Source organism: Lissotriton vulgaris, chromosome 8 (genome assembly GCF_964263255.1).
Source record: "Lissotriton vulgaris chromosome 8, aLisVul1.2, whole genome shotgun sequence".
Lineage (NCBI taxonomy): Eukaryota > Metazoa > Chordata > Amphibia > Caudata > Salamandridae > Lissotriton > Lissotriton vulgaris.
Window position 1 is genome coordinate 1,164,713,249 of NC_141696.1, and position 25,800 is coordinate 1,164,739,048.

At 45.9% G+C, this 25,800-nt stretch overlaps 1 protein-coding gene across 1 annotated transcript in view; it reads left to right on the top strand.

Moving 5' to 3' along the window:
• The window catches only part of EPSTI1 (epithelial stromal interaction 1), a 187,905-nt gene that overhangs the window by 160,647 nt on the left and 1,458 nt on the right, over positions 1–25,800 (top strand). The window lies entirely within an intron of this gene.

Below are 25,800 nucleotides of genomic sequence, written 5' to 3' on the forward strand. Positions count from 1 at the left end.
TCTTGGCAAAGGGAGCCATAGAGAGGGTGCTAGCAGCAGAAGTAGGTCATGGTTGCTATTCCCACTACTTTTTGGTGCCCAAGAAGTACAGAGGACTTCATCCTATCCTAGAATTGTGCCCTATCAGTTTCTTCCTGAAAAAAGAGAAATTCAAAATGCTAAAGCTAAATAGAGTCCTGTTTGCCCTGGAACAAAGGAGACTGGATGGTAGCATTGGACTTGCAAGACCCATGCTTCCACATCGCCATCATGCCTGCCCACAGAGGTTACTTGCTGTTCACAGTAGGTCAAAGCACTGTAAGTTCACCGTCCTCTCCTTTTGGCCTTATCCGTGCCACTCAGTGTTCACCAAAGTGTTGACGGTGGTTGCACCTATTCTGCAGAGATCAGGGGTTCCACTCTTACACTCAACGACTGGCTGCTGAAGGCGAGCTTGTCATTGGCAGTCGTCTCCTACCTCCTGAATGTGGCGTACCTTCTGCACTTGCTGGGGTTTGCTATAAATATGCCGACGTCACACCAGATCCCTTCTCTGATGCTCCCTTCTATCGTACCTGTTCTGGACACAGTTCAGTTTCAGGCTTCTCCAATTGAACGGCGAATCCAAGATTTTCAGGCTATGATACTGATATTTCAGCCTCTGTCCTGGAGTTTGATGAGACAGACTCTGAGGATGCTGGGCCTCATGGCCTTCTGCATCCTGCTAGTGACACATGCCCTCTGATATATATACGGGCTCTGCAGTGGGACCTGCAGTTCCAGTGGGTATAGCATCTGGGAAATCTCTCCAACATGGTCCAGATCTCGGAGGATCTGCAAAGATCTGCAGTAGTTCTCAGTGACAGACCCCTCTCCCTTCCCCAAACAGAGCTGACTGTAGTGACAGATGTGTCACTTCTGGGATGGGAGGGCTATCTGTGAGAGGTGGAGATCAGAGGCTCTCTTCTCTGGCAGAATCCAGACTCCACTTCAACCTGTTGGAGTTCCTAGCGATCCAACTGGCATTGAACGCCTTTCTACTCTCCATCAAGGGAAGGCTAGTGCAGGTGTTCACAGATAACACAACCGCCATGTGTTAATGCAACAAACTAGGTAGGGTGGAGTCATGGACCTTTTTGTCAAGAGTTCCTGCACCTCTTGACATGGCTGGAATGTCAGGGTATGTCCCTGGTAGTTCAACAGTTGGTGAGTTTTTCTGAATGCCAGATTAGACGAACCCAGCTGAAGATGCCTAGCGAATCACAAATCTCAATCCAGAGGTTATGCAAGGTCCCTTTCATTATTGGGGAGAACCTTAGTTATATCTGTTTGCCACCGCCGAAATCGCACAATTTCAGCAGTTCTACACGCTGGAGTTTCCAAGGTGGCTCTTGCTCAGAGACCCTTTTCATCTCGTGGAGCTCAGGCCTCCTGTATGCCTTTCCACCCATACCACTCCTGCCCAGAGTTCTCAAGAAGATCAAGAAAGACTGGGCTAGGAGAGTCTGGTATCATGAGCTTTTGAGAATGTCCATCATTCCTCTGTTCAGGCTGTCCCTTCGGGAGGATCTTCTATCGCGGCAGCCGGGGAGGGTTCTCCACCCGAACCGGTAAGTGCTCTGCCTTTATGCATGAAGATTGTGTACCGACAGTTGACAGCTTTTGACCTTCCGCCTGAAGTCTGTAATGTCATCTTGACAGCCATGCATCCTTACACCAAAATGGTATACACCTGCAGTTGAGGCAAGTTTGTGGTGTGGTGTGCAGACAAACAGGTTTGTCCCCTTTCTGCTCTCCTTTCCTAGGTCCTTCTGTTTATTCTTCCTCTTGCCTAGCAGGTCTCTGCTTTGGGACGCTAAAACGTTATTTTTTGCCATTTCTGCGGCTGCTAGATCAGCTATCCATTTTCAAGTCCCCTACTGTACATAGGTTTCTTAAAGGTCTCCAATACTTATTCACACCTTCTCCCTTCATCATGCCTCGGTGGGACCTTAACTTAATATTTACTTTTACAATGTGAGGTCGCTTCAAGCCACTCCATAACTGCCCTATCAGGCTCCATACTAACAAGATGGCCTTTCTAGTAGCAATAACATCTGCCCGGAGGGTCTGTGAGTGCCAAGCTCTGTCACCTAAGCCTCCATACCTCAGCATCTTCCCAGACAATACAGAAAGCACAGAGAGGCAACATAGATAATATTTAGAGAATAAATGCACACAACATTGATCAGTCCAGACTCTTCAGTAATTTCAAAGAGATGATCCGTTTAATGATTTCTTGGACCACTGATTGTATAGGGTGATGGAATAACACAGCCAACGTGTTTTTCCCCAGATGGGGCTTCTTCAGGGCAAATCTCACACTGTGAAAGTCTTTATACCGGTCACTGTAGTCACAAGATCCTATTCTACTCATACTTAAGAAAAGTCTTTGTTGGCACCGATTCATTCCGTATCAGAGTTCTCTTTAAAAAACGTTCAAATAATCTTCCAAATTCGCAGGGAAATTCCCAATCGGCAGTTTTTCGTGGTTGACATAATTAGACGCTGATATGCGGTAGACGCTGACATGCAGGACTCTTGACTCTAGATGGCCACCTATCATAGTGACCAGAATTGCTTTGTGACAATTGGAACACATCGAATATAGTGAACTTTTGGCTACGTATTTTCAGTGATTGGGAAAATTTCCCGGCGAATTTGGAGATTCTGCCAGATTCCTTACTGATCCACCCATCCTCTCTGCTCTGCAAACGGATTATAGACTTGGGGCTATGTCCCCTTTCAGGGCCCCTGTTTTTTTGAGGCTGTGCACCTCCTATTTGGGCGGCCCCTCTCCGCTTGCGCGCCCTGCGAGTTCAGGAGGGGCCCACTATTGGTTTTCCACTGGCAGGGTTCACCCCCATTGCCAGTCTAGCCCCTTGGATCCATGGATGGATTCAGACCAACGGCAGTCGAGCTACCTTGAAAAACCAGGGACCTTTCAAGTCCCTAGGTTTTTCACACACCAGTGATCTTAGTGGCTCTGCGCTTGTGGCATGGAAAGTCGCAAAAAGAAACTGATGTCAGTGCACTGGAGTTACGCCTATATAGTCACCTTACACATCACTTCCGTGCGGATGACGCCATGCAAAGCCGAATGATGCCACCTACCGGCCTGCAGTCTTATTCCTAGGGATCATTCTAAGGTAAGGAATCTGTAGCTAGATAGTCTCTACCAGATAAGGCGTTGCCGAAGGTAAGTAACTTGTTCATATCTGATCTTGCAGAGAACAAACAGTTTTTTAAAGCCGATTTTGAGTTTCCAGCAATAAACAGTAGTTAATAATAGTAGTAATACTGTCGGTTTCAGGCTCCTTATGATGATTATCAAGCTGGAGTACCTCTTGTGACTGCTCCTAACATTCAAAAAGGGTGGAAGAACTTGCTCTGTAACGTCAGATCTGTCTAAACATCATACGGAGGTCTGGGACCTGATTTCAACCTCACAACCTGAGCTGTGCTTCCTGACAGAGACATGGCTGAAGCCCCATTCCGTCCCTGCAATTACCCTTGGCATCCCGGATGGATAAAAAATAGTGAGGATGGACATACCTAAAAAAACTGGCGGTGGTATCGCCATAGTCCTTAAAGGTGATGTAACCATTTCAATATTGGATCATTGTTGCACTGCAGATATGGAACTAATGATCTTTAGGATCAATACTTCAACAAGGGCTGGTTGGAAAGGGGCCTTGGTATATCGCCCCCAGGCCCTTGCACGACTTTCTCCATCTCACTAGTTGAAGCATTGGCCCCACACATCAATTCCGGCAATGATTTCCTACTCCTAGGGGATTTTAATGTACATAGTGAATAATTGGATAATGTAGAGGCTCAGTCTCTGTTAACCGATCTTTCCCTATTGGGGCTAACACAGTATAACACGGGCCCCACCCACCTGGCAGGACACACATTAGACCTAGTTTTATCTAACTCCCCCAAGATTATTTGCTATCCTCCCAAACAGGTAAACTGGACCGATCAATTGGTCATAGAATTCGTCATGCCTGATTGGATCAAAGCCCCTAGCCAGCCCTTAATTTTACCATTGTTGCGGAGACAGTGGCATAAAATATCTCTAGAAGTTTTCCAATAGACATTCGCTGAACCCCGAATTACAGCCTCTGATGAAATTGAGCTGGCCCTGTCCAAATACAACTGTGCCATCCACTCTGCTGTGGAAACCATTGCCCCCTTGAAACTATGTAAGCCACGCCCTGCACAACGGCAGGAAGTCTGGTTTACTGACCAATTACGGTCTCATAAACAGGCTTGTAGGAAGCTTGAAGAGATTTGGAGATCCTCGCACTCTGAGGCTGATAAGAATAGTTACTATACAGCCCTGGCTTTCTATTGTGTGGAGGGCAGGGCGCCATCTTGGGTCAGTCCCTAGCCCGGCAGGACCGTAGGTGGCGGTCTAGCTGGAGGCGGGGCTAGGCTACATATTGGCCGAGTGGGAGAGAAACGCTGCGGTACTAGTAGGTGGTGACAGCTCCTGCAAATACCGCTGAGCCCTGGGGGGCAGACTGCGAGGCACGTGCTGTGTAATGACTAACGATTACTGTGTTCTCTTCTGCCTGCTCATTTACTCTCACCCTCACCCTATTTTATCTGCCAGTTCCTAAGTACTTCATTTACGCTACTAAAAGCGGCTGCTGGATTTTTACAATTGCTATTTCCTCATTTATTTTTAATCTTGCACTTACTTGCTGCGAGGTGCGCTTCCCCCTGCCCCAGTCCATCACGGCTGCATTGCCGATTGTGTGGAGGGCAGGGCGCCATCTTAGGTCAGTCCCTAGCCTTGGCAGGACCGTAGGTTGCGGTCTAGCTGGAGGCGGGCCTAGGCTACATATTGCACATGTTGACTCGAACGCCCAGCGGACGCGCCTAAGGCAAGCCAGTCTGCGCCCGTCCGCGGCCGGCCGGGGCCAGGGGCAGGAAGCTCTGCCCATTATATCAACTACTCAGCCCCGGCCTTGATCCCCCTTCACGACCATTGGCCCCTTAGCCTCACCACGCAATCACGACTGGACACATTGGGAATTATCAGCCCTCGGATAAATTTTGAGGAATTTGTTTCTCTCTTGTCTGTGGCCCTGTCCCCTCCATCTTTGGCAGACCCAGGTGAGGCTTCCCTCCCCCTCACCAATAGAATAATTAATCTTAGCCTTACAGTCAGCTATCTTAACACCCGATCACTGGTTAAACACCAGTTGGAGATCTTACACCTCCTAGACTCAGAAAAACCTGATATACTACTATTGACGGAAACCTGGCTCAATGAGGAATCTACCCCTGATATCCTGGCCGCAGTCCCCCCGGGCTACTACATCCTCCAGACAAATTGGTCATCTGGTAAGCCGGGTGGTGGGTTGCGGCTATCGTCAAACAGTCCATCAGGTTCTCATCTCTTAATACTGTTAGTATCCCCTCTGTTGATTACCTTACCCTAAGACTTGAGTCCTCTCTGTCCCCCCTTATTTGTGTTCTGGTATATCGGCCTCCTCAGCACATGCCCGATTTCCCGTTACTGTTTAGCGACATGCTCTCCCAGCTGGTGATCAATAACTCTAGAGTTTTAATTATAGGCAATTTTAATTTTTGGCCTTGGGACGCTAGGGAAAGCACTTGTTACTCGGCCTTCACCGAGCTACTAGAAGGCATGAATTGCTTACAACACATCCGATCAGCAACTCATGTTAAAGGCCATGTGTTAGATCAGGTTTGGACTTCTAATCTGGCCATTTCCAATCCCCCTTTTTCCCCCTGCCCATGGTCAGACCATTTTACTATCTCGTTCTCCCTGACCTCGACCTCCCGTACTAGTTTTACCCCTGTGGGAAATTTTCTGGCTAGGAACTGGAACAGAGCTGATTCTAGGGAACTTTGTTCCTTACTCAGTTCCTCGATTCCTGCCGAGCATGATTCCCTTGACACTCAGGCCTTGAGCTTGAGACATTGGCTTGAGTCAGCTAGCGACATCGTTGTGCCGTTTAGACGCATCAAATTAAAGCGCCCCCACGATGCTCAGAGATGGTTCTCGGAAGAACTGAAAGCAAAAAAACTTTTGCTTAGGCAGGCTGAGCGTAACTGGAGGCGAGAATATGCCCCCGAGAAAAAACTGCTATTTACGGCTCAGCTTAAAGTCTACAAGCAAGCGATCCTTCAGGCAAAAATTCTGTACTTTTCTAAAAAGATTGTAGACTCTGCCACAAAGGCAAAAGATATTTTCTCTATTGTAGAAGAACTTTCACTTCCAGATAGGGTGACCATCAAACCTCTCCCCTCCCAAGCCCTTTGTGACTCCCTTAATTTCTTTTTCGTGGAGAAAATTGTCAAAATTAAAAACAGTATTGTCCGCCGCACGGCACCCTCTACACCTACACCGGCCCCCCCCCCCAAGGCCACCACTAATCCCCATACAGTAGATCAGATACCTCCGATGTCTGAGGGTGAATTCTTTGCCCTGTTGAAAAAGGTTGGGTCGGGCTCCCCTACTGACTGCTGTCCCCCCCAAATCTTACGAGAGGCTTTCACTGCTTGCCCCACACCTCCTCTAACCCTTCTTAATAATTCCCATGACTGGGCCTGGTCCCTGAATCCTTTAAGGCCGCCGAAGTAGTACCTATCCTGAAAAAGCCCAATGCTGACCCCTCTGTGATGAGTAACTTCCGTCCAATCTCCCTTCTTCCCTACTTGAGCAAAGTGTTGGAGGCAGCAGCGGTTCGTCCATTGGGGCGTAGGGGCGTAGCCCCTCCAGCCTCATGGACCCGCATCGCGGCGCCGGCTAAAATCCTATTTAATACATTTCAAGGGCAACACAGCAACAATAATCAGCCGCCGGGAGGGGGGGTGGCCTGCTGCAGCTTGAGTGACAGACAGTTCACACACTCAGGCTGCAGCAGACCGTAGTGCGCAAGTGCAATTTAGTTTGCAACTTGCCCAAGCATGCGCACTCACCGCACTGCCAGTCCTCCAGCGGGTACTTGCTCGCCTGCCACAGCCCGGGTTTACAGTGGGCGACAGGCGAGCAGCATATGTGCCACCCTAGCCAATCCTGGTGCAGCATGCAGCACCAGGATTGGCTGGTTCGCCGTGCAGCATCCATCATTGGATGCCGCGTGTGGGGGTGGCACACATACTTCAGCCACAACTTAATGGCCAATCACTGCATGGCTTTACAGTGAAGCCATGCAGTGATTGGCCATTTCGCCGGGATGCCTGGGTTCCGTTTACTGCTCTTCTGTTGTGACGTCGTGGTCCCTGGAGCTCAGCTCGTGACGACACCTCGCGCGCAGGCAGCAGAGATTGAAAGACGACCGCTGCCACCCTGTGCCACGCTATGCTGTCCTGCTGCACCACTGTTTACACCCTGGTGCCAGCCAGAGCCGGCCCGGTCCATGTGCACTGTGACCTGCACCAGAGGTAGGGAAGGAGCAATGCAAACGCAAACCCTGCCACGGAGCTGCCATCCAGTGTGGTACACGGTGTGCCGAGGTTTACAAAATAGAGGGAGGTTTCCTGTTTGATGCCCATTGGGTGTGGTGGGGGTCGATAGCAGGGATGCGTCCAGGCTTTTTGAAGTCGTCATTCAATAGCTGAGAAATGCCACAGACCTGCTGTAATAAGAGATTACCTCCAAATACCTCGCATCTCATTTGTCGTTATTTATTTCTGGATTTCAAGCGCTCCCCCTTGCAAGAAAGAGTGAGTCAGAATGCTGGGCTGCCAGCACTCGGCATGTGTGCCCCTTTGAGTGTCTATTTCCCCCGAATGCACACACATGTTAGGTTGGCATTTCATAATATTACAAGATAAAACGTGATAATGAGTGGGTCTGTGTTTACTGTTTTCCGACCCTTGTGCAAACCCCTGTTTGTGCAAGGGTCAGAATCTGGAGTTGTTTGGTATTTACAACATATAGCAAGTACCACGTGTGTGAAATACCTTAACTTTCCTCACATTTTGGCAGCTCAAACCTAGAGGAATTTACCGGCGGAAAACAGTACGGTATTTACTGTGACAAACACATTTTGGTAACTTAAGCAACCAAAATCTGCATGTTTCATCTAAAATAATTTGGACATGGAGCTATTTATCACACCCAATAAATCCAAACCCCAGGGAGTCGGGAGCACCTCCTCCTCCGACAAGCTCATATCAGGGCCATGGTGAATAGCCGACCCACAGATCCCCTCAAAAAGTATAATAACTCTGCTCAGATGGTAACAGAAATGCTATGACTTGAGCCCTGATTCAGTTTTTTGCAGTTGTTGTATTGTGTCCTTTTTTTTGCTCTACGAATACTTTAGAGATGTCACACGTTTGTACATTTCCAACCAAAAATAATACATTTATTTAACGTTAGCATGAGATACAACCATTTACCATTTTCTAAGGAGGTAAAATATTGCTGCCCCAGCTCTTCAGTTACCAAAGGTACCTGTCAGCCCGAAGTTGTGGCAAAAACCATGTCTGCAATTAGACCTGCAGTGCCCACTTGATGTGTTACGGGCTATTGAGATTCTCAAATGGCAGACACTGCTCTGGTTTTACCATCCACTCTGTCGAGCTGATGCGGTACTTTCACCTGCAATGGGGTGACTGAGCCCCACCATGTTTGGCTGACTTACCACTGTGTAATACTGCCACTTAAAGGCTTTCAGCTAAAATAAGGAAATATCCGCAACAAGTGCTCTGCTGCATGTTAGGATGACCAGATGGCAACTAAGAAACAGGCTGAGAACGAACACAAAGAAAAAGGTGCTAAAAAGACACTTACCTTAGAGCAAATGATATCTGAGCTGAGTAAACCGCAAGAGGCATAGAATGAAACCAAACCCCCCACAAAGACATGGCTCCCATAGGCGCATTTCTCGGGAGTTAACTTGTTGTGCAGATGAGTTTTAAACGCACACGTACATTGACTTGATAACGATGGAATATATTTGATGAATGGGTTACTGCTCTTTGCTGAGAAACAATAACTCCCAGCAAATGTCACCCAGTGGATATGAGAGACAGCATCCCGAGTAACACATTGTGGAAGGTAAGCTAATAAATATTTCATGGCTTGTAACAGACATCTGTCGAGGGATCAGCTGCACTAAATAGATGCCTCGCTGTTATTTTCCCAGTTGTACCTTCTGGATATATTTGAACAGTGTGCTCACCATGTTTAAGTAAGGAAACAGGTGGTAATTACTCACTGGGTATCAGCAGCGCTGGGTGATGCGCTGTGCTCTGTAAACCCCTGCAGTCTTCAGTAGTACATACACTTCTGTTACACTATCGTACTCTGTACCACCCTCCTGTCCCTGTGATCTGTTGCACTGCTTCTACTCCAGCCTCTCATACCGCCATTTGTTGTGGCACATACCACCAGTTGTGCAATCTACTGCATACTGTACTGTGTGCTCAATGAACCGTCCTAGAGTGCTGTCGACTACACTCTTCTGTACTGTGGCATTCAGTACTTTTACATAATGCTTGTCTGTTCTGTCGTGCTGTGTACTGCCTTGCCAGCTTAGTCACACCATTCTGTTTTGTTATTCTGTCTTATTGCATCATCGTCTGCCCTACTCTGTCCCATCACAGTCCGTGTTCCCCTGTTCCAGCCTTTATTCTCTGTGGTGTATTTGTAATGCACAGACTGGCACGGGCTCTCTGCTCCTTTCCAAGGAGCTAATATCACACGCATTATTTCTCAGAAGTGGGGTGACTGCCCACCATGTTGGTGAAGCCCAGGTTAAAAAGGATTCATTTTCTGGAGGGTGTTGCACAAATTCATGTTCTGTTGTCTGAGTAACTGAAGTGGTGGTTGTCGGAAACACGTGCGGCTATGGGTAGAAGGTCGACCCTGTTTAATTTTACAGACTTAGTGTTGACAGACCTAAGCTGTAGAATCGAGAAGTGAAAAGGGCAAGCACGTGTATGGCACCTTTAACACACAATGCTGTCCTCTGAATTCATTTTTAGAATTAGGGTATTTATAGAAAGGCGTAGGTTACTGCACGCAGGGCAGCAGGCCTGCCCATATGAGCCTAGGAACCATCATGATCAGACAATATTTGGGTGCCAGACTGCTTCTATTGACGTTCTTCAGTACATTTTCCTTTTGATTCTGTTTTACCCTGTCTCAAGGTGCTTCAAATCAAATATAATTGCTTGCTGTGTATGAAGGCAACTGTGTGTTTCTGTGTGTGAGAGCGGAGGGCAGACATAAATCGCCTTGGCTAATCAAAGCACCATTGACCGCTCCACTTAGTACATGGTTTTGCAATTAGGAGCATATTGAAACAGTTGTTTACTTATTTTTCACAGCATTAGGCTGTCGCTGGTTGTAAGTGCATGGCACTTCTTTTCCACTGAAGGGTTTTCAAGCAGCCCTTTACCTCCGTCTGAATTGTTGTATTGCATAGTGATTTGTTGGTGGCCTAAATGTTGACTTGGTAGTCGTGCCTACTGTCTTAGTTTGCCTCTTGAGTATTGAACGACCACTGATCTCTCACTGGCTGAAAGGACTTGTGTGACAAGCATCAGTTCCCAAAGTGGATGTGGTTTTTAATGGGATGGATGGATGTACGCTTTTAATGGGATATGCTAAAGTATTACCAAAGTATTCCTAAGTACCCCCGGCTCCTGGTTGTGCAAGCACACCCACACACAGCAACCTCGAAATGGCAACAAAAACAAAAAAAACACTCAGAGATAGTGCAGGAGGCACTGAAAGGTTTGAAAAAAATGGAAGAGGAGTGTTGGGAAAGGGTTAGAAGGCATTGGAAGGTGTGCCAGGCAACAAATGGCTAGGGGCTAATGGGGAAAGGGTGAAATATTGTATAATAAGTTGAGCGGGATGGGGATGAGCGGAGGAAGGTATGGACGAGTAGGGGGAAGCAACAATGAAAGTGACTGGGTGGGGGAAACTAAAGGGGAAGCAGCACACAGAGGAGAGAGCAAGAGAACACACACATTCCTATGGTGTGTTGAAACTAAAAGAAGTATTTTCCCGAATTCAAGCAAATTCAGCAGTGGAGGGATATACAGCCCAACCAGTGTGAGTATTGTTTCTGGGCAGGACAAATGCATGAATAACGAGGAAACAAGTAAAAAACAAATAGTTCCCTTAGTTATGCTGACTCCTCCAGTCTTAGTGGGTTTCTGCCTCACTATAGGTGTAGGACTCTGAATTATTCACACACAATCATCAATTCTCACTTTTAAGGATACTTGGCTCGAAGCAGAAAATCCCCAAAAAGCACTTACAATCTATAAAGTAAAAACATAACCATAAAGGAGTACATTCATCATTTTATTTATAGAAACATAGGGTGCAATGATAAACTAAGATCAATGAACAAAATGCTAGTGTTTTTTAGTTTGTTATTCTAACACAAATTAGATCTAGCTTATTTTATTTAATATCGCTATAATCCATCTCTCGGTTACACATTCAGTATTAAAAACAATTCATGCTATACACTGTGTAAGTATAAGTGGTTAACATTTTTTCACATAAACAAATATTAAAAACAATGTTGACGCGTTTCGGTGGATCCTGTTGTGCGCACCACCTTCCTCAGGACAAATATAAAAACAATCTGTAAAAATAGAATTATAAAAAGATAGACCAAAGTCACTACTCATTTTTTGCAGTTTTATCGAGCAAGCAATAAAGCATGCACATTCCTACATCCTAACATTTTGACTTTACTCCTTGGTTATTCAATTCATTATTTTACTATGCATATACCTGTGTAATTGATTTGTTGGTCTCACTCCTAATGCCAGTATCCTCAGTTGTTTCACATTATTGGGATATTACTCACATCTCATTGACCCTCTTCTTACTTAATGAAGGGTGGTCATCCTCATCCATTCCAAATCTCAAGTATCATATTGATACTGAAACTCACAGCTCACATGCTTTCATCACTTATAAACACTTTTTTATTTATTTACACACCTTAATTTGGGCTGTAAAGTATTCCGGTTGTTAATTATTCTGGTCAATTCACTTTAGTTCAGCTACTTGGTCAGCTATTTAGAAAAATTGTAACCGGACAAAAACAAGGGAATTTTAAATTACTAAGTATATTCTGCCTTGCTTTATATTAGGTATTCTCTTTAGAGTTGGTACACTTACTCTGGACAGAGTTACTGAAAGGTTTGAAAAAAATGGAAGAGGAGTGTTGGGAAAGGGTTAGAAGGCATGGGAAGGTGTGCCAGGCAACAAATGGCTAGGGGCTAATGGGGAAAGGGTGAAATATTTTATAATAAGTTGAGCAGGATGGGGACGAGCGGAGGAAGCTATGGACGAGTAGAGGGAAGCAAAAATGAAAGTGACGGGGTGGGGGAAACTAAAGGGGAAGCAGCACACAGAGGAGAGAGCAAGAGAACACACACATTCCTGTGGTGTGTTGAAACTAAAAGAAGTATTTTCCCGAATTCAAGCAAATTCAGCAGTGGAGGGATATACAACCCAACCAGTGTGAGTATTGTTTCTGGGCAGGACAAATGCATGAATAACGAGAAAAGCCATTAAATCAGGCAGAGACAACTGAAATAGTCAACAAAGCCATACAATCACAAGCAAAGCGCAAACTCTTTTATGTATTGAAAACAATAGGTCTGCCTTCAGCCAGCTAAAAGCCAAAACTTAAAAAGAAACTCCACAAAAATAGATTTGGCAGCAAGACCAACCTGAAACATTAAGGCTTGCTGGAACCATTTTCAATGTAACTAAGAAAATGCAAAATGTAAACCAGTATCACGCTGTAAATTTTGCTCTGTCATTCCGCTTTTTTGCCCATGTAGGTTTCTTATTCCTCCCCTGTTTTTTGTTATTTGACTAGTTCATTCATCCTCTTTTGTATGGTTTAAGGGAGGGGTAGTTCCACTTGTTTTGTTCTGCTTTAGAATATGCTGTAGAACCTTGCATGGTCATTCTGTGGTTATACTGAATAAGCAGCAACCTATGTTATGCCATCTATTAATGTAATAACTGCACTTTCACAATTGCTTTATTAACCTTCCTGCTTTCTCAAATTTGCTTGAAAATGCACGATTTTTCTTCTTTTTTTTCAAAATTTTCTTGGGGGGGGTTATCCCCCCCAAGCCCCCCTTTTGGGGTTCGGGCTCGCTCGCTGCACTCGCTCGCTACGGTGCTGGATGCAAATCACTTTCCGCCCCACCACTTTGAAATGTCACCCACCGCCCCTGGTTGGAGGCCCATGTCACTGGCTTCCTGAGCTCCTTCATTGAAGGCTCCCTGTTCCTTGATCCGCAACAGGCTGGCTTTAGACCTGCCCATTCGACTGAATGAGTCATTCTCTCTGTGATGGAGGAATTGCGGAGAGGGGCGGACCTCGGGACCAGCCAGGCCTTGGTGCTCCTGGATCTGTTGCCCGCCTTCGACACGGTCGACCACAACATTTTAGTCGACCGTGTCGGAGAGGCCGGCATCCGGGGGACTGCCCTGGAGTGGGTTCGCTCTTTCTTGACCGATCGCCACCAGGCTGTCCGTCTCTCTAACTTCTCAGGGGAAAAGGTTAAGCTGACCTGTGGTGTCCCCGAGGGCTCCTCCCTCTCTCCCCTTCTTTTTAATTTGTATCTGACCCCCCTTATTCGTTCACTGCATGGCATTAAGGTCACTGCATTTAACTACGCTGACGACATCCAGCTAGTTTTTGATATTGATTCCTCTGACCAGTCTACTTATAATTTCCAGTCTACCCTGTGTCTCATCAGCAACTGGATGGAGAACAATCATTTAAAACTCAATCCTGACAAGACCGAGTTAGTCCTAAACGGTGGCGTCTCTAATTACTGGAGTTCTAATTTCTGGCCTTCTTGCCGTGGTTCCCCTCCATGCCCTGTGAACTCCGCCAAGAGCCTTGGAGTTATTATCTGTAAGGACCTTTCTTTGAAGCCCCATATCAATGCGGTGGTCTCCTCTAGTTTCTTCCACCTTAGGAAAATCCGTAAGATCTCTCGCTTTTTAACCAAGGAGGCCCTTATTCTGGCTCTATTGGCCCTAGTAGTGTCCAGGCTTGATTATGCCAACTCTCTTTATGTAGGCATCCCTGCGTATCCGCTAAACCGCCTACAGTTGGTGCAGAATCCGGCTGCGCGTTTAATCTTTCATCAACTTAGACACCATCATGTCCGCCCCATGCTTAAAACTCTTCACTGGCTTCCGGTGGCCAAGCGCTGTGAATTTAAATTAGGCTGTATCACCTTTAAAGCATTGGCAGGCCAAGGCCCGGTGTTCATCTCCTCTCTCCTTCATCACTACTTCCCATCACGTAATCTTCGTTCTTCCCACTTGGCTCTGCTCACCTTCCCTACCTTCAAACGCAAAAAACATGGTGGCCTTAGATTCTCAATTCTTGCCCCTTCCTGTTGGAATGCACTACCCCTGGAGCTGAGATTAACTAATTCCTACGCTCGCTTCAGGTCACTCCTGAAAACTCTTCTGTTTCATAAAGCCTATGATTAAACATTGTTTGTGTTACCTCACTGCTGAACTGTCTGCCTCTCCCCCCGCTCACAGCACCATGAAACCGTTAGATGTAGTGCGCTTAATAAGCATTTTTAACATAACAAAACATAACATATCATAAGAATATCAGATCGGCCCGTAAGAACTATATTGCCTCACAACTTATGGAGGCAGGCAACGCCCCTAAGGTTTTGTACCAGATTCTTAAAACGTTCACTAAACCTATGACTTGAGAGTCCTGATCTATCGTCGCAACAATTATGCGACGATATTTCCTTCTACTTTAACAAGATAGACATGATCTATGATAAAATCATTGACTCAAGCCTTTCCGTGGGCCGGCCCTTGGTGCCATCTCAGGAAAGCAGGGTTGCTAATTCCATCACGCTTACCGAGTTTCCTGCTGCCTCCATGAGTGAGGTAGAGGACCTTATTGGTCAAATCAACAGTGGCTCACCATCCGACCTTATCCCGGCAAGAATTCTGTCATCGGTCGGCAAGGCACTTGGTCCTGTGATCCAGTCCCTTGTCAACCTTTCTCTTTCTGAGGGTTCCACAGGAGTGAAAGACGGCACTGGTGAGACCCATTCGGAACAACTCTTCCATCCCATGGACAGAATTGTCCAACCTCAGGCCCATAGCTCTCCTCCCGTACCTGAGCAAATTAACGGAAAAGAACGTTAATATCCATCTGTCAAGTTTTATCGAGCGAACAGGAAGTCTGGATCATTCTCAGTCCGGTTTCAGGCCACATCATAGCACCGAATCAGCGCTCCTTTCGTTGGCGGGTGACATCCGAATGTCCCACGATAAAGGGTATTCAGTGGTTCTGGTGCTATTGGATTTATCGGCTGCGTTCGATACTATATCCCATGACATCTTGCTCAGACGTTTGGTAGAGGTTGGGCTTGAGGGTTCGGCATTGGCCTGGATGAGGAGCTTTTTATCTGGCCATACACAGTGTGTTAATATGGGATCATTTCGATCTGCCTCTGTAGAGCTCACAAAGGGGGTGCCACAGGGATCATGTTTAAGCCCTACTCTCTTTAACATCTATGTGGCCCCCCTGGCCAGTATTATGAGATCATGCAGATTTATCCCAGTGTCATATGCTGATGACACTCAGCTCCTTTTTCCATTCAACTCTCTAAGTTCTGTGGTCAAACAGTCCTTTTCAGAAGGCGGTCTCTCAGTGGATGGCCCTGAATTTCCTACAGTGTAATGTGGGGAAAACAGAGGTTATGCTTTTTGGGGAAGCCAAAATTCTGTGGACTCCAGACTGGTGGTCCCCAGATCTAGGCCCCGTCCCTATCCCTAAACAGGTGGTAAAGAACTTGGGCGTGCGGCTGGATCAAGATTTATCTTTAAAGGACCATGTAAATCAGACAGTTGGGTCCTGTTTTCATATAATTGGATTACTTTGTAAAGTATTTCCTTTACTTCCAGATACAACCAGGAAAACGTTGGTCCAGGCCCTAGTGCTCAGTCGCCTGGACTATTGCAATGGACTGTTGGTATCGGCAAACGATGGTGTACTTAGCAGGCTTCAGGTGGTGCAAAACACTTCTGCAAGGCTGGTTCTGAATGCCCCACCTAGTTCCCCATCACGCCCCTTGCTAGAAAAACTACACTGGTTGCCGATTCGCCAACGGATCAAATTTAAGACTTGCTGTGTGGTCCATAAGGGTATACATGGCCTAGGCCCATCGTATCTGGCAAAAAAGTTCATTCCCTACAACTCAGCACGCACCCTGCGCTCTAGCAACCAGTCCGTTCTTCAAGTCCCAATGGTTAAAAAGGCTAGACAGGGTGGAAAAGCCTTGTCCTTTCCCGGCCCTGGCCTTTGGAATAAACTCCCCGATTCTCTTAGGCAATGTACGGATCATCTGACCTTTAGGAAACGACTAAAAACCTTTTTGTTCCAGGCTCAGTGCCCCCTCTAGATTATTAGCTCTTTCATCCTTACCTCTCACGTTGCGTTGGGCGCAGAGATACTGCTCCGGGAGTCGATTCTAGCGCGGTACAAACTCACAAATAAATAATAAATAAATAAACAGGGTATACATTGTATCACATGTGTATCAGTAGGATTCAATCAGTATTAACGTAATAGACTGTACATGTCGCCTTCATGGAAATGAGCTAACATAACTTCCATGGTGAATCAGTTCATATGAACCCTATGGACTTTTGCACCTCCTAACATTTTCTTTCCTAGACCGCATAGATTAAAAAGTTAACTAGTTCATTTGGATCTCCCTTTCCAAGTTGATATCTTTACCTTTTTTAGGAGCATTTTTTTAATGTGAACAGGAGTGTAGTGGAAATGCCTGTGCGCTGTAAACAAGCAGACCAAAAAAGCAATGCCTTGGGATCAATAAGTAAACTAAACAGTAAGATGAAGAGAAAATTAATTTGAACTCTTCCTGTCAAAATAAATCTCATATATTTCCAATATCTGCAGTCGGAGAAGAACAAGTAATTTACATACACCTTTTTTACGTTCAGATTAATCTGTATTTCATTACATTATGATCAAAACATCATATTGTCAAAATCAATATACACACAAAAACATAGATATAACATATATATATATATACATTTATTTACATATATACATGTACCACAAACACAGCTTTACCTTTTCCCTTAATGGCCGAATTTCAGGCGATATTTGGTATTCTGACTTTTTTTTGACCCAGCTCATTTGTTTCTAGAGCATGTATGCTGAGGTCGAGGCCTATCCTTTGACTCAGAGGTCCAGATCCTTTGTCCAAACCTTGAGGGGGCACCAAGCAACTGCACTCCATGTCCTTATTGTTGATATTAAGTGATGGTGGCAGCATACTGTTTTTGTAATACTAACACTGCACAGACATCTTCTTTCTGATTTTGGAGAAGTTTGGAACCCACTGCCCCTCTTATGTGAAGTTCTGCTTATGTGAAACAACTAAACTATTGCATTGACATTCAGTGTGCATGTTGGGCATTGTGCGTGAAGTGTGCATGGAAGCAGGACTTCATCTGGTTGTGAATGTAAGATTATTGACACCAACAGGATCCATTTTGGATTTCCCCTAGTTTTAAATTGTACAAGATGGAGGTTGTGGTACAGCCAGCCTTCCCATACAGTGAAAGTGGTTTCCCTTCATTTCAAAGATGAATGGTGTAACCCTATACCCTGATGTGTGGGAGGATGAAAACAGGGATGCTTTTAGAAATTCTAAGGTGACCTTTTAGCAGAGGATTGATGATAAGCCTTCATTAGCACTGTCATTTGGATGAATGGTGGAAGACGAAGGGTGTATCAAACTCCCACATGCTGGTTCCTTGGCTTTGACAGGGAGCCAATATCCCAGTCTGTATAGTGTGATAAAACTGAGACACAAATCACCCTACATGGCTCCATGTTCAAGTTCCTCAAGATCACGGAAGGGAGTGTTCCACAGAGGACTTGAACTGGTGAGACCCAGGGCTGTTGTCTGTTAGACAACCAGGCTCCCAGACATGAAGGGACACCACCTAACATCAGAGGTATCTTGCTAAAAGAGCTGCAGATCTGCCTGTGACCTGGGAGTCTCCCTGACCTTTTTTTAATTCGGGAACGGTGTTGGGTTATTCTGACATTGACTGCTTGGCTCGTTTTGCCAATGTACACTCTGTCGCACGGACAGACCACAGCATAGACGACTAAAACAGCGTCAACAAGGGTTTAAATAGTCTCAGTGAAATCAACAGGGCTTGAGAGATAAGATCTAATTTGGGAACTACATATCCCATAAGGCACTAGAACACGATCAAGGCCAACATGCCCCTGATTGGCTAACCATGAATCACACCCCCGATGTGTTCATTCCAGGCACAGCCACGGACACCTACATTCAGAGTGGGCCGTGCAGCAGTGCGAACGTGAGAAGCTAGAATTCGAACAACGCTGGTAAGCCTTAGCTCCGCAAGATGTTCACCCTTTTCCAAATATGTACGCACAGGGTTCAGTGCAGTGACCCTTTCCCCTTCTCTCAAACAGAAAGAATATAGAAACTCGGAGCGGATTTTATGCGCCGCCAGAGAATCAGACAAGTAAGTCCCTCGAGTGCCTGCACAAACTATCACACTTAAGCAGCGTAGACCCCTGATCTCATTGCTTGTTTTAACTTAATCCTCCAGAAATGTAACTCGGACCACGCAAATTATTTTCCGGACTTAGGCAGCCCAGCCGCCGGAGTAAGAAGTTATCAGGTAACATTGTTTACTGCGCTCATATCCAGGCAACTAATTTCTGCCCCTCTAAATTGCCGGTTAAACCAATCTTCGTTCTGTTGCAGCGCGGTTCCACAGCATAGACGTTTTTTCACGAAACAAGTGCAACCTTGGACAAAATCCACACAAGGTATGCCGCCTTCAGTGATGTTAATAATTTCAATAGACAATTGGCTTGAGGACCCCTTTCGATTAAAACAAACTTTCCCTTTTTTTGTTTTGTAAGTAGTGTCCATGGACTAGAATTACACTGCCCTGATGAGAATCCTGCAAATCCACAAACAGGATTCGAAACGCGTCGGCTTTTTATCTTGGCATTTATCCTGTATTTGATATTTGAGTTCAAAGCGATTGATGCATGAAATGGGCTTTTCTCTTTAGGCATTTTGACTTGTTCAGCCTGAGTGGCCAGGGGTCACATTTGAAAAGTTCTTACCCTTGAGCCCATATACTGATAATATGATGTGTTTTTTCTAATTCTGATGGTTACTTCATTGGCCATGTTTTTGTTATAATCATGAGCACCTTTGTGATTTAAATGTTATCACATATTTTTGTGTTTCATTCACTTCTTGTAAATATTCACATATTTGTATTGTATATCACATATGGCTATATGTGAGGTTGATGGCGCTCTTTTTCTGTGTATAAAAAGATAAGAAAAATTGGTGAAAATTAAAGAAACCAAAGACAAAATCGACTGTCGGGGTAAACAAATAAAGTTATGTTTATCTAAAGAACATTCATTGTTTGAATTAATCTTCAGAGTCTTAGGTAAAAAATCCCCTGTTTTTTCATTATATTGGCCCTACCTACCCTCTTTCCCACAGGGCCGAACCACCCTTGTTTCTTGAAAAGGAGGATAAGCAGGTTTGACTCTGCAGGACCTGACTAGCCAAGGTAAGGAAAAGCCTTACTGCCAACCCCGAAAGAGGGGTGGCCCAAAATAGTGGAATGTTTGCAGTAGAGTAGAGAGCAGGAAATTGGGAAGATGTGAAATTGGGAAGATGTGTTATGCTTGGTACTCCCTGGTTCTCAGGAAGGGCTGCAGACTGTACCTGATCTTAGACCTCAGGCTCTTGAACGTATAACTTTGCAAGGACACGTATTTTTCACATATCAAATATGCAAACGTACAGGAGATACCTATGGTTTGCGGTAGGTTCCATCCACTACCAGTTTGTTTGGACTGACATTGGCACTGTGGGTCTTCGCCAATGGTGATGGGCGCAGCACATCTGCAAAGGTCAAGGAGTTCAGTGTTCCTGCACCTTGAATTTGACTGCTGAATAAGGGCTCGCTGCAGTTATCCACCTACCTGAAGGCCACAGCATCCCTACTGTTGGACAAGGCTTTTCTATCAACCTGCCCAACTTGCACGTAGAAACCTCTCTGTGTCTCCTGTTCAAAGGGGCAATCCTGGACACACCATCCTTCTGGGCTTTCTCTCCTCCCCAGAAGGTCCAGGACATTCAGGATATGATTATGATCTTATGGGAGACAGCTTAAGCTCCAGTCTTGACAGTTCTTCACCTGCTAAATCTGCTGGTTTCCTGTATGCTGCTGGTTACACATGCATGCTGGATCATGACGGCTCTCTAGTTGGTGCTTCCATTTGCAGTGATTCCGACATGGGGACGATCTGTCCGACATCATCAGAGCGCATACGGTCACTGCAATTAATTTTTTAGGGTGGTCGGTATAGAAGTACCAGGTGGTAGGGAAGCCATTTTAGCCCATTTCCAGCAATGGCCACAGGAGTGACTCGTGCATCCACCTTGGGGTGGGTGCCCAGCTGTATATAATGGAGATCAGGGGACTCTGGTCTCAGGAGAAGCAATCACATGGGATCTGGCTAGTCACCAACTACATGGTAGGCTCCCTGGACACTAGAGCCAACACAGTAAGCGACTTTCATGTTGCTGACCAGGCCTAGTGTCCTGATGTGGACGGGTTCCAGACTAGCCTTCTCCCTGTGGGGCACTCCTCAGGTGGACCGCTTTGCGACTTACAAGAATGTGCACTGCCCGCACTTAGGTGCCCTCCATTTTCCATTGGCGAGAGCCTTGTGGGATGCGTTTTTGTAGATGTGCAATTTTCTGTTTCTCTACACATTTTCTCAGCATACCCTTGATTCTTCTGGTGTAGAGGAATTTACACCATGACTGGACCCAAGTCATTATAACCACTTAAGACTGACCAGAAAGTGTGTGGTATCCGGACCTTCTGTGACTCCCCCTGTGGCGTCTGCCCAGCTGCCTCTAAGAGGACCTCCTCTCCCAGTCGGGTGGGGCAGGATATGCACTCCAACAGTTAGGGCACCCGCCTTCATTAATGGAGTTTGAACAGGGACATTGGAGCTTTTTGTGCCTGCTAGCAAAGGTGGAAAACGTAATCCTGTCAGATCGCCAAGCCTCTGCTAAGTTGGTGTAAGCATACTGTTGGCTCATAATACTGAGTTTTTGTTGGGCATCACTTTAGTGTGGCATGTCAATTAGCAGTAAGCGCTGTGTACAACCATTCTTTACCCTTTTCTACCCAGACAAACTATTTCTGAGGACTAAAGCTTCTTTTCTGCCAAAGGTGATTACCTCATTCCATATTGGCCAATCCATTACGTTGTCCACTCTTTTCCTTCTTCCTATCCCACCAGGGGACTCGCACTCAAACTCTCACCACAGATGCATACTTCAATATATATCAAAGATCTCCACAGACTCCCCTCCCACAACTCATTCTCTTCAAGCTCCTCACACACACCTACAAAGGCTTACACAATCTATGCCCCACATAATTCAAAAGCCACATCAGTTTCCAGATCCTGAAATTTCTGTTCAGCCGACTGACTGCACACACCTTGTCCCCTGCATCTGGAGAGCCAGAACCAGTGGGCACTTCTTTCGTACCTGGCTCCTAAAGCCTGCTGTGTCCTCCTGCTGCACAGGAGAGCAGCCAGCTCAGTCCTTGAATTTCTCTAGAAACTGAAAACCTGACTCTTCCATTAGGCCCCTAAAAGTGCTGGAACAGTCCCTTCGTTCAATTGCCTGTATACTCTCTCAGGTGAGATGTACACTTTACAAGTAGTCATAACATAATCCATCACCAAAAAGTAATAAAAAGTTGACATCTGCTAGACCTTCTTAGTCCGGTCAGTTATTACGTCAACCAGACAAAATAGATTAGGTCTGACAACGGCAAGGCGGTCCAGAAGAGGACATTGTCATGGTGGATCATCCTCTGCATTAAATGTTGTCATGCCTTCGCTAAGAAGGAGCCAGAGGGAATCCATGCTCATTCCATTAGAGCGAGGGCTTCAACATCGGTATTGGCCAGGGGAGTTCCTGTGGTAGAGATTTGTTGTACGGCAACATGGCCTTCATACCACACTTTTGCAAAGCACTATTGCTTGAACTCGGAAGTAAGAATGGATTGCAATTTTGCTAATTCGTGCTGCAAAATTCGCTCGTATGAAAACTCCTTCAGACCACCACCTGGGAAAGAGTACTGCTGTGATAGCTATCCAAAAGGTGAGAAAAATACAAGTTGAAGAAGAAAGTTACTTACCTTCAGTAATCTTTCTGGTGGACACTCTATAACTACCTGCTGCTTACTTACTCCCTGGTCCTGCTGCCCCCTCTGTTCTGAAGGATGGTCATAGTCTCCTGAAAATTAATAAGGTTCCAACGTTGTTCTGTTGCACTGCACATCCATGTTCGACCTAAGGTTGTTTGATTTGATGTCTCTGCCTCTAAGGGTTCAGAAAAAATAGACGAGGACTCTGGGTGGCACTTCTGGCTGTTTCTGGTATCTTGTTGCAGCCAGCACTAACTGCTGGTGCAGGATTTCTATTGCGAATGTTTTTATCCACTCGGGTGCCTGGGGTTTGTTGTTCCAAAAGAGAGAAATATGCCGGTAAAATAACCACAAGAAATTTGGTTTTGGAAGGTAAGTTATTTTTTTTACTACTCAAAAGTTGATCAATATTTAGGCATCTGTGTACAACTGTTCCCCGAGCAAGGGGTCATGGAGAGACACTTCCACAGGGGAATGTATGGGATGATGGAGAACTACAATGGTTTACATTGCTGAGCAGTGTATTTCCGGCCATCAGTGTATAGCAGTGGCAGAAAAGAGCTGGCAAATGAAGAGAACCTTTTTCCCACCCACTTGTGCAGACAAGCACCATAACAGTGGCCTGCATTTGTACATCACACGTTCACCCCAAGGTTTATCTTGTCGCTGAATAAGTTGTTAGGTCTCGCTCGAGACCTATTGCTGTTGAGTCGGCTCTCAAGGGACATAGACAGGGGCACGTGCGGCGATTTGACAGCGTGGACGCACATGCCCAGCCCCCCGGAGCTGTTCACATCTCCAGATTTTCAGCCATGCGCGCGCGCACACACACAGACACACGCACACACAAAAGTACACACACGCTCACACACAGGCGCACCACCCCCACCTGCTCACACGCACACACACACACACACACACACACACAGTCACACACGCACATCCATACACTCGAAGTGCCCATCTCTGTCTCGCTAGCCTGATGCACCAAAAAACACGTCCCCCCTACTCACCGGGCTAACTCAGGACTCCCCCGCTGCTGTCCACGCCGGTCTTTCCTCCTCAGGTGTGTGTCAGCGGCTCAGGCTTGGCAGCAGGTGGGGCTCTCCATGATTACGCACCGCCAATCTTCCGGCTGGCTTTGCTGATGACGAGTTTCCTAGACGTCCGATGTGTACGCTCACGGTACACGGAAACACGTACAGCGTGACTTTGAGTGTGCGCCCGTACAGCTTAGGCGCATGCTCACGACATTCTCCTTCGCTTGTTACTAATCTGTCTGTCTTGAGCACAAAAATGTGTGGAACGAAGGGCGAACATATTGTTTTTAATTTTAAATAGTTGTTAAGGTGACGAAAAATTGTAAACAAGCCGAGACTGGGGCATATTCCGTCCTCCGCAGCAGCCGGAGCTGGACATGCACTTGCCCGCTCTGGCGCGCTGGTGGCAGTCGCCGCTTTGACGGGCCACACTGGAGCACCGCGGGGCGAGGAAAGAGTGCAGGCTTCACTCGCAGGAGACAGAGTTACACTTCTGAAGTGAGGAAACACCGAGGCTGAGCCGTGTCACTCGGAGCGCGACTGCTGAACACTTTGGACGTTCTTGGCTGAACACTCCTCCCTCCCCGCCACCCGTGTGAAGCGTCCCGTGGGGTCATACTGTGGGGCAACAGGTGGAAGAGAGAGCCTGTGGGAGTGAAGCGGGGTCCGGCCGGCACTGCATGGATCCTCTCCTGAGCTTAGACCCGCCAGAATGCATGACCTGCCCCGGGAGGTAAGACGGGACCGCGACTTCCCCGGAGGGTATTTCTTTAATGCGATTTTCTACAGCGCGAAAATTACCCGAAGGTGTCAGAGCGCTTTACAAAAGAAGCAGTTGTGATACATAAGGATTTAGGATTACATGAGTTACATAAAAGATACAAACAGGATTTTTTTTGTGCAAATGTACAAGTTGTAAAGCCATACAGGGCCCTGAGCCATCCTCATTGTATGCACTGCCCCCCCCCACAAAATCTTTTCACAACCTGCTCCACCGTCGAGATACTGTGCCACGAAGCCTGCTGTACCGTAGACTCCCTGCCTCCACTCGCACCCTACTACACACCCTCACGATCCCTGCATACTGCCAACCACCCCACATGCTTCAGGTGTTTCCCTTTATTTGTGTTCCTGTTTCATTCGGTGTGTGCCTGCTCTCTCTCTTTGATCTACCATGACCACCTGCTTCCGGTGTTTCTTATTACACACTTACGACGAGGACGGGGGCTTCTCCTTAATGACTTCTAAAGTGCGGAATTCTCGGTTTCTCCCTCTGCGTCAAATCTCTCGTCATAACTACTCCCGCAAAGATTTTGGATTTACTTTTTCAGCTGTGAAATGAATCTCCACATTGACCACTTTTTTTTAGCGCAGTATACCTCAGTGAGGTGATATTTTGCACTCTGTACTCTTTCATTCATTCGCTGTTCCCTCTTATCCGCATCTGATTTTAGCTGTAGATCTGTTTTCCCTCTTCCTCCCTCGATAGGTTCTAGAAAAATGCAGACTCAATGCAAAACATTTCATATATTTTGGAAAGTAGTTCCCTCTTCAGCTTGTATTAATCGATGTGATGAGTTTGTTGCAGAGTTCAGCTCTGCGCACCGTCAGGGGATAACCCCAAAGCATCCCTTCATCAGTCCTGCTGCTGTCAGGAGGAGAGTCTAGCCAGCTGAAGGAGAGGGGGGTTTGTAGCCACGGTTTGACAATCTAGATTTCCTATTTGTGGTTCTATGATACCGCAGTAAAATGATCTGGAAAATGGCGTTTGTTTACATTTCCTAAGGAAACTCAAGAGTTTGGGGAATAGAGCACCGGTCAATGTTTCAAGCTTTATTACAAATGTCATAAAAAGTTGTTAATATTTCACTGCTATTCTTAGATGTTCGTCACAATAAAATACACTGAACATAATCTTCACAAAAGTTATTTACAAAAGTTTAAGCTATTGCCATTATAAATTACAATAACTTTTATTTAAGTATTAATTATTTAGAAAAATTAAAAGCCATTGTTATTTGTAATATCAATACATCTAAGTCACATAAATACAAAACATGTTGCATTACAAATGCTATAGGTGTCACATTTGCAAACGATAAAAGTATTGGCATTGTAAATGGCAAAGCTATTTATTTCGCTATTTTCAAAACCAACACATAAATGAAAAATTTGTCATTTACAAGACCAATAGCTCAAACTTTCCTAATGCGAGACCTATTGCATTGCAAATGCTTGTTTATTGTTTTCTGTCTCACTTTTCCTCATACCTTTTGTCATCTGCGTGGACTCTGTCAGCTGGTGGAAAGTAATGAATACATATTTTGCAACATGTGCTTGCAAGTTGAAGCACAGAGGCATTGCTTAACTGCTAGTTACTCAAACGTTTGTGATTGTGTT